Source organism: Telmatherina bonti (genome assembly GCF_933228915.1).
Source record: "Telmatherina bonti genome assembly, chromosome: 17".
NCBI classification, from domain to species: Eukaryota; Metazoa; Chordata; class Actinopteri; order Atheriniformes; family Telmatherinidae; genus Telmatherina; species Telmatherina bonti.
The window spans coordinates 31,874,218-31,884,533 of record NC_136615.1 but is presented as its reverse complement, the minus strand read 5'-3'; positions in this window follow the sequence as shown (position 1 = coordinate 31,884,533).

Genomic DNA, 10,316 nt, shown 5'->3' with positions numbered 1-10,316 from the left:
GTGTCAAGCCTGACTTGTTGATTACTAAGGACCCAAAAAGTTACTAAACTAGTTTCCTTGACCATTTTTTTTAGTTAAACATGTAAAGACTGAGTAATACTCAAAGACAGAAACTAACTGCTGGTTTATTTATTTTTTTTTTTTTATGTATAAATGGACATACCTCATGATGTAGATGAAGGCCTTTTAACTATTATTTTAAATCAACCAAACATAAAACAAGACAACATAGATGTGCTAAAATGATCCAGCAAACAGTTTAATTTATATAAGTGGAATAATCATGACGTCATAATTTGAAGATTTCTTTCTGTAAAGCTGAATTTGTTGCTTCTGAGCAGAAGTTGTCGTGAAATATGACGTCAAGTTGTGGATATTTAAAAGCAACATTTGGTAGAACTCAGTCTTGAGTACTGAGATGGACCGGATGGGTCGGATTGATCATCTTGTTCTTGATGCAAGTCACTGAATCTCTGGTATCCTATCGTCATTTGTAGGACTTGTTTTCCAAGAGTTTTTGTACATTTAGATGACATTTTATTGATGCCTTTAATGCTTAATAAAATCTTATGTCATTTTCTCTTTTTAATAAAAGAAGAAAAAAACTTTAAAAAAAAAAAACAAAACTTTTTTTGTTTAAATTTTTATACTTTTATTTCTAGCATTTAAAATGAGCAAAAATAATTGATTATAACAAATTCAATTCATAACATTCAGCTTTGTGTTGTAATTCAGGACAAGTCACCCCCTTTTACAGACACAGTCCAGTTCAGTTGAAGCAAATCGTTCACATCAGTCCAGTTTGTGAGCGCCTTCATTATTGGCAATTCATGAAAATAATCACTCTAAGCAAACTTTCAAGGGTTTTTTTTTTTTTTTTTTTTTTGTTTCAAACTTCCATCCCGAGCTGCATGAGGAGATAGTGGAGAGGAAAACCTCCATCAGAACCAGAAGGGCGGCTTTCTGCCTGGACCGTTTCAGGCTTGAAATAAATGCTTTACATGAAGCTTTCAGTACAAGAACATTTGTTTTTAAGTGGTTAAAATTTCTGCTTGTCAGCTTTGTGTTCGAACTTTCCTTTTGTTTGTCTGATGACTAACGTGAGATAAAGATTTAAGCTTCTGTCATAAATCTAGATTTTATGGATTTTCACATTTCATTTTAAACTTTCTACTTGGATAAATATACAAAAATGTTAGGAAAAAAAAACAATGTATAGCTTTATCTGCAAATCCAAAATCTGTCATCTGAGGTGTTGCATTCTGCTACTGCGCCTGCATCCATCCATCCATCCATCCATCCATTTTCTTATCCATCCATCCATCCATCCATCCAGATGAAGCTAAACAGATTACTAATGTTTTGACTCTTCTAGTTACATCCATGTAACTTGCAGACATATTAAACGGGACGTAAATCTGAGAAACCTTAAAATCCACTCTGCTGAATTCTGAATTCCTGCATTCAGTAGCTGTAACTGGTCAGCTTCCCATTACAGCAGTGTTTCCCAGCATGTTTTAGACATGTTCCTGCTCCCAAACACCAGAGTCAGATTACTTACCTGTCTCATCAAGTTCTGTCTGATATTTCATTTTGCTGTGTTAAAGCAGGGTTACCTATAAACATGTAGGGCCTTATGACTTGGATTGAGAAACGCTGCATTACAGCATCTCATATCGGCAAATAATTTAACCGTCATGTGACAGCTGGACTCTGCTGACGTCACGCTGCATTTCAAACTTCACCGTCGGCCATAGCTGGCTTAAATGCTGTAATGAAATGCTCGTTTTATTCAGTGGAGTCACGTGAAACATTAAAGATATCTGATAACATGTTGATATTAGCCCAGCGATGGACTGGCGAGCCGTCCAGGGTGTACCCTGTCTTTTGCCTAAATGACTGCTGGGATAGGCTCCAGCTTCCCTGCGACCCTTCGTCGGACTAAGCGGTTAGGATAATGAATGAATGTTGACATTATTAAAACTTACAAAGAATATTGAATCTATTTTAAGCTGTAACATGACTCAAATTCATCGAATGCTAGCTGAGCTTGTTGAGCTGCTTGTTGTGCTTGTTTCTTGCGTTGGACATGACGTTAATGGTGGAACATGAGCAGAAAAAACACTCCGACTTGTCTTTGCTGGTGCGAACGCTTTTCCGTCTTCCCCCCCCTGGGTGAGTTTAAAAAAACAAACAAAACAAAACTCTTGTTTTGTCTGATCTTCAACTGGTTGAGATGTCTGATGCATGCTCTGTCCGCTGACAGGAGTGCGGTAATCTTGCACGTGCACGCCTGTCTATGCATGTGCAACGCAACACAGAGCAGCTCATCAGACTGCTTAATAAAAGAACCAGTAAAAGAAGGTTTTTACTTTCCACTGTTGCCTCGTACAGCTCTGGATGGGGGGGTTACATCTAAGTCCAGAATTTATGCAATCTGTTGGTATTGTCCATAACGAAGTTATTTATCATGAATTTGCTGGAACTTTCCGTAAAGTGCCCTGAGATGACATTGTGAAGTGGTGCTGTCCAAACAAAGCTGTTCCAGAGGAAATGGAACCTGAAATGACTTGTTGTGGCTTGGATTGGTGTAGAAAACCAGGTCAAAATGAATGAATATGACCTGAGGGGGTGTCTCTGTTGGGGCGGGGGGCCCTCCTGTATAATGGGAAGGAAAACCGCATAGTTCAGATCAATCACAGGATTATAAATCGGATTGAACTGAAATTGTGTCATGGTAAAATGGTTAATGTGTGCAAACTTTAAACCATTTTCCACTGAATGGATGTATCATATATGGATCAAAGTTTTCCACCTTTACATGCTAGTTAGTAGTTGGACATTCATTGAATCGGAGCTTAATTCCTCCCTTTATTCATCCTGATTCCAGTAAAGATGTCTGTAATAATTTTGTGACAAAGGAAAATGTATCATGCAGCTCTTGTGCAAACAGGCTGAATGTGTGAAGTAAACTGAGGCCTGTTGGACGTCCAGTGGAGACCGGAGACACACCCTCTGTTTCTGCTGTTGTGGATGTACACAGCCACGTGTCCTTACCAGACTCTGTATTTTTCCATAAACAAAGAAGCTCCTCTTCTATGGCCAAAACAACTCCTGAGTACTTTGGATTATGGAAATGTTGTCCTCATTGAAATGTCCAACCCTGAAAGCTGGGACGAAGAATTTGAATCGCGACTTGAGAGGCAAATGGATTGAATGGTTGACCGAAGACGTCTTGGAGCAAACATTTCCTTTTTAAACATCTTCAAATAATTCCATGAAGACTCAGATGAAGAGTTAGCTTCTGGATTATTATAGTCTGAAGTTTTATTTTAGGGGTTGTGAGCTTTCCTGCTCAGTTCCACTTTAAGGCCGCATGCTGGTTTGTTTCCATACAAACTGGCTCTGGAGCCAACGACCAGTAGCTGTTCCAAAAGCAACTGGTTTGATGATAATTGGTTCTTTCCTTAAAGGACTTTGTCCTTTCAGCATGAAGTCTTCGCACACCAGCTCTTCTCCTTTCTGAATTCCTTCTTCAATAAGGAGACTAATGGAATCTGTTGTAAGGGTTCAGTAAACACATCTACTGGATCACATCTAACATGCAAATTACTTACTTAAAATCCAGTCTGTGCAGGGGATGATGCTGGTACAAATGGTGGTTTATGTTTCCACTGTAAAGAAAGTCGGTTACCAGAGTTTCTGTTGACATTAGAACCCTTAAAGCGTCATGGCCTTGCTCCGAGGTGCTGCAGCAGCTGCTGGGGACTCATTAGACTTTAACTGCCTGGGTGTTCATGGATTCATCGTCTGGACTCCCGCTGTGAGTAAAATACTGAAGATTTGACTCATTAACTTTCATTAAGCTCCAACACACACACACGAACATGGTGGAGATGAGGGAGGGAAGTGTTTTAACTTTAACCCCATTAGGTGTTTTAATGAAATTAAAGTGAGACCTCAAACGGCCCGAAGACACACCGGCGAGATTGTCTCTTTACTGCGTTGGGAAAGGCCTCCGAGTCTCTTAGAGGCTGAAATGTCTCGTGAACACACATTACCTGGATAAATGGTAGGAAATGGATTGAGATTGAATTGATTCTGTGTGAACAAAACCATTTTAAGCCAAACTGAAAATCAAGACTATCCACCTTCGCTGGTGTTTGGAAATCTGCTCTTTTATCTGTTTCACCATGAATGTCGCCGAGTTTGAACCTTCTTTTGGCTCGGTGTTTGTCATTGACTCGAGTTGACGAGCAAGCAGTCGGGCATCTATGACGAGAGCGGCAGTGTTGCTGTGGAAACATAAAAGATGCAACTGTACCCTTTGTGTCTGCCATGATGCTGATGTTGCAGATCAACCCGTTACCTGGCAACCTTCAGTAGTTGCTGGAAACTATAGATGCAGGGTGACATGACTAAAGTTAGACATCATGGCGTTCTTTTAAAATGACACCAGTGTTACAGTATTTGTTTCCCATGAAGGACTGGATGTTGCCCACATTTTCCCCTGAGATTAGAATTACAGCAGCAGATTGGTAAAGAGGAACGTCTCCGCCGTATCCCTGAATCCGTTTTCTCTTCAGATTATATCAGGATTGGTTTGTGACAGGATCGGGAATTCTTTATCTTGATCGGTTTTGAGGTCTCCAGCTTTTTCAATTTAACCTTCATCACACTGCATAAAACAATGTTTTTTCCTTTTATAAACCTAAGTTCTCTTTCACAAACAGAAAAAAAAATCATGCCTACCTGTTTCAAAAGCAACACGACTCGATTGTCCTGCTCTGTCCGTCTTTGTATCTTTTACTTGGTCCGCGTACCGATTAGTCTCGCGACGAACAGAGCGATGATCTCTTCGTTGAAGAATATCTCAAACATTCCCCTTCAGACACATTGTCTTCTAAATGTGACCCTTAAAGTTCACCAACAGTGAACTGTGTTACTGTATTTCAGGGCATCAGTGCGCCGGCAGTGTGAAGTTTAATCTGCTGATGTGAAGGATCCAGTAACACCAGCCTGTTGGGCTGGAATTCCAGTCCATTTGCTCGGAAAATCTGCTGTTTGGAGAATTGTGAAAATGCAGCTGTGGTCAAAGAGGCAAACTCTAGTCTACCTGGAAACCTAGGTCTCCAGCCGTGTTTCATTAAATTTTTTCGTAGTTTTTTTTTTTTTTTTTTTTTAGGTTTTCTAGTTGTTGCTGAGAATTTGCTACAGCTTTTCTCCATGATTTCCTTTTCTATAATTCTGAAATTCGCTGTTTGTTCCACACCGCAACCAGAACGGGTCACAACCCCCCACGGTACGTCCAGGGACACGCAAATGCCAAAAAGAGTTTCTATTACACTTTTATTGTATATTTTGATTTTAATCTGAAAAACCACCTTATGAGTGTAAAACTTTAGAGATATGAGACTTTTTTTCCAAATGTAGTTTCCATTAGTGTGTTTTTATTGCGATATTTAGTTTTTGGGTAATTCTAGGTATCATGGAAACACAGCTTCTGTCTGCTTCAATAGGACCAAACACAGGAAGCCTACTACAAAATAAAACGCGTTGTGGGTTCAACACAGGACATTGTTGGTAAACACAACCCCTCATTTCCTGCTGGGCCAGGTTTCTAGGCTTGGGTAGACTGGGAAAACTGGTTCTAAGGAATAAGAATAGTTTTTCTGACAACCAAATGGTGTTAGCTAGCGAACTGCCCAGCGTCGCCACAGAAGCATCAGAAGAAACCAGGAAAGACCTTATTTTTGGTCAAGGCTGCAACTTCTGCTGGATTTAAAGTCATGTTTGTTTGTTTTTCTCATTAAAGCCACACTGACAACAGTAATGACAAAAAAGCTGCCCAAACTATCAGTCGTGTCCTCTCACTTAATAAACAACTATAACATGTTGTACAAAGTTAAGAGGAAAAGGTTTAACTGGGATAAAAAGCTGTTTCTTGCATTTTATACGTATTTTTTTATTTGCTTCTGTGATCCACTTTGTTTACATCATGCATTATAACGTTGCATGATAATGTCGCATGTAACGCAGCGATGGCCAAACGTATTGGTTTAGTTAATCAGCTCTTTGGTTGAATAAAAGTCACTGTCAGGCTGTAAAATCCAGAGTTGGTTTGTAACAGATTTACATCCCGTTGTTTTCTAGATCAACAGGAAGTAAATGCAGCCTGGAGGCTCATACAGAGCAACCGGCTCACAGATGTCTGAGTTCACACAAACCTGGAACACATCTCCAGACGTTTTCATTACTTTAGGCTCTTCAGGAAGATGAAGATGAAGATGAAGATGATGATGATGATGATGATATTGATATTGAATATTTTAATTGGGATTTGCATAATGATTGAACTGATGGAGAAACATTCTGTCTAAAGCTGAAATATTTTATCTGTGTAAAGCCACTAAATAGACTTGTGTAAATGCTGTTTGGAGGCTGTTCATGGTTTCCAGGTTTTGGCTGCAGGAGAAGAAACCTGGTCGATACTTGCTGTTTTTAGTTTTTCTAAAGCCGCCGGCTCACCTGGGCTTTTCTGAGCTGCACCTCCTCCACCCTCTCAGGTTTCATTCTCGTTACTTGGGTATGCTCTTCTCTTTCCAAGTCTGCGAAACCCCCCCCCTCTCTCTTCAGCGTTGTCATAGGGATGCCCCAGGACAGACACCAGAACCTGTTCTGAGTCAGGCGACACCTCTCTGCCTGCCGCTGGGCTGTGTGGGTAAAGCAGCGAGTGTTGAGGCTCGTATGGAAACCAGATGGACTGATTGTGTTAATGAGGCTGCTCTCAGGTGGAAACGTAGACGTGATGTAAACAAAACCAAACTGAACCTTTGCCTCCCTGAAACATGCAACTCAGGAAAAAACCAAGAACTAAATGAGATTTTAGTCGATTAAACCACTCAGTCTTCATACTGCAGACAACATAGTGTTGTCTAAATATTTCTTATAAGCCTGAATCATATGCAAGCATCAGAGGTTTGCAGCTGGCCAGCTGCTTCAGGTAGCTGTAGCCTCTGAATATGAGCTGCTGCTGCTGAAGCAGTTCAGCTTGCTTTACTTCAACCCTAAATCTCCCCTCCAGTAGTTTTGTGGATTGTTTGTCTAGTGATCTCCTTCAGGACTCTGGCGTTTCTGTTGGTGTCTCTCAGAGACTTTCTGGAGGAGACGCGAGTCCTGCAGGAGACGTCAAACAGACGGGAAGCTGCAGAGGTCAGAAAACGTTTGACTGTGTGGAAAAAGAGTAGAAGTGAAAGAAGGCCACACATTACGTCAGCAGATTTCACACGTTTTAAGACTTATTTAGCTTTAAATGTCTAATTCTACGTGGATTCCTGAAGTTACCAGTCGGATCATAATTTTCACTCCAGAAATGTTTTTGGGGAAAACGGTTCAGTCAGTGCAGCTTAACACATTTAATCATACATCTTCCATAAGATCAAATGAAAACAGTAACAGCTTTGAAATGATTGACTTTAATCGAGCTGACTTGATGATTTTACAACTTTTACCAGAAAAACAAGATTTTTAGTTGTCCGACGTGTCAGAATAATAGGGAAGCATTTTGGGTTCACTTGGGGAAAAAAAAAAAAAAAAAGATCTTTCTCTAAATTGATGAGAAGTTTTACAAAAAAAAAAAAAAGTTTTTCATATGCGTCAGCTTATATCTGTGGAGCACACCGTATCTAACTGATGAAGAAACGCGGCCATGTCCCGAACATCAGATGTGGTTTTCGTCTGAACAAACTCATTAAAATGAATTAAAACTAATATTAACACAGCAGAATGGAAAACATTCTCTTATTGATCATCAATTACCCACAGTAATGAAAATATTTAGATATGAAAAAAAAAAAGATTTTTGTTTCACCTTCAAGAAAGAATTTTCCAGAAAGGTAAAATCCTCTGCAGGTGTCTTCGCAAAATGGACAAACTAATGATGATCCCATCAATGTAACTTCGAGACAAAAGTATTTCCCAATGTCGAGATCCCAAAACAAAGTCGAAGTGAATGAAACTAAACAAACGGGAGATGTTGGACCTTCTCTAGATCAAGCCTGTTAATAATGCAAACAGGCTTAGAAAATACAACAGAAGAAAAATAACTAAAAATAACTTTTTTTTTTTTCTTTTTTAAATTTGTCATTAATTTAGAAAACCAGGGGTTTTTTTAAATTTTTTTTTTTTTTTTTTTTTTTTTTAGCGAATGCGACACACTTCCATAGACCAGAGAGGACTCATTATAAATCGAAAATAAATGATAAATAATAAATCATCTGTCCTCTGGTACTTTGCTGCAGTTTTTTATGGTTTTTGTTTCGACGTAAAGTTCCTGATTTTTACATGAATGTGTCGATAGTTGCAGCAAATGTTTTGGTGATTACTTGGTATTTTTGTTTCTTGCAAAATGACTTCAGATTTATTCAAAACAATTAAAGAGTAATTGTGATAATCCAGCGTCACACTGGGAGTATTTTACCTTTCTGGAAAATTCTCTCCAAGGTGAAACAACAAAAATCTTCCAAAAACTTTAGAGGTTTTTTTTTTTTTCCATATAACAATATTTACATTACTGTGGGTAATTGATGATAAATAAGAGAATGTTTTCCACCCTGCTGTGTTAATATTACTTTTAATTCATTTTAATGAGTTTATGAAACATTTAACGGATTATTTTTAGGAATTTATGAAACTTTGTGGAAACACCCTGTCTTACATGAACATACCATGATAAAGCCGTGTATGGGTTGTCTGCCTGTGGTATGCAACATGACAAGCATGTGTGAACATGCAAATAATGCTCACAGCTTGAGTTGGACAAATTCCTCATGCTGTTAAACAAGATTGCTTCATTATTATGTCACACAAACATTCTGAAGAGGACAGGTGGGTGTGTTATGCAGTCAAAGGCGGTAAGCTGAGTATTTTACTTGTAAAGTTTTATATCTACAACGCACCCTAAAGCCTGTGAGTGTCAGTGTGGGAGCTCTGGAGTCATTTTGTTTGAATTTAACACTGGATGGATTTGTGTCTAAACAAAATGGGCGATTCACTGCTTTGTCTTCAAACACAAGAAAATCAACATTCCTGCGGTTTGACACGTCAAGCAGGTGGCGATCAGTTTGTCTCCACTTTAAGATGGATTTTAATGACGTAGAATCCTGTTTGGCAAATAACCACCTGGATCCAGGGCCGGATTAAAAGTGCACAGGCCCCTGGGCCCAAAGTGTTCCAGGTGGCCCCTGCCCCGTCGCAACATTGTGACGATTGTGAATGATACTCTGTGAAACGACACTTCTAACATCTCTCAGCCAATGGTACCAGTAGCAATACACTAGACACTGTGGTGTAACTATCTGGCTTTTATGTACATTTTGTTTCATGTCTAAACTGCTGGTGTTTGCCATACTTGGGCCCCAAGTGAGTGTGGGCCCCTGGGCCTGTTCCCATAATGCCCATAGGATAATCTGGCCTTGCCTGGATCTATACTTCATAGTGGAGCAAAATGGCAAAAGTAAAAACTTGTCAGACAAAAGGGCGGCTGGAAAGGCAAACATTCAGCCATTAGTCACAGTAAGTTTTACAGATACTGTACGTAGTTGTCTGGAAAAACTGAGAAAACGTAGAAAGTAAAACGTAGAAAAGAAAGTAGGGAACAAGTGAGAAGACTGTAACCAGAAAAGCACTTGGAGAGCGCAGACCTCTGTCTAGCAACTTATTTCCATCCATATTGTGAAGGATCCTCGTAGAAATACCTGTGTCCACAATTGCTTCCAGATTATTCCCAAAATGTAATGAAATCTGTTATACAAACACTCCTTATCATAAAAATCCCAAAAATCCTTCCAGGAGTTTTTGCGTAATGTAGCTAACAGATGAGGGCGGGCAAAAACAGAACCTCCCTGGTGGAGCTAGAAGTGAAGGTAAAATAATTTATTTTTAAAAAAAAAAGGCTAAAAGAATAAAAGGAAAGGGGGAAAAAAATTATAGAGTAAAAACAGCAACAATGGGGTCAACCCAGTCCCAGGACTAAAGGAAAAATGCCCGTCTAAAAATATGTGTTAGAACAGGGTTAGTACGGGACTACTGCACCCAGGTGTTGAGCTAATTTTGTTGTTTCTATTTGACAACAGGCTCAGGTGTTGTCCTCCTAATGAATCCAAACCAGCCTTAAGCAGTAGTGGAAAAGGAGCCGGCTCTTGATTTAGGATCCTGTATTTTACTTTAACTTGTCAAAAATTAATGGAATTTTTAAAAAAAACAAAAAACCTTTTGGTGGTGTTTTGCCTCCATTTGTGCATTTAAAAAAAAAAAAA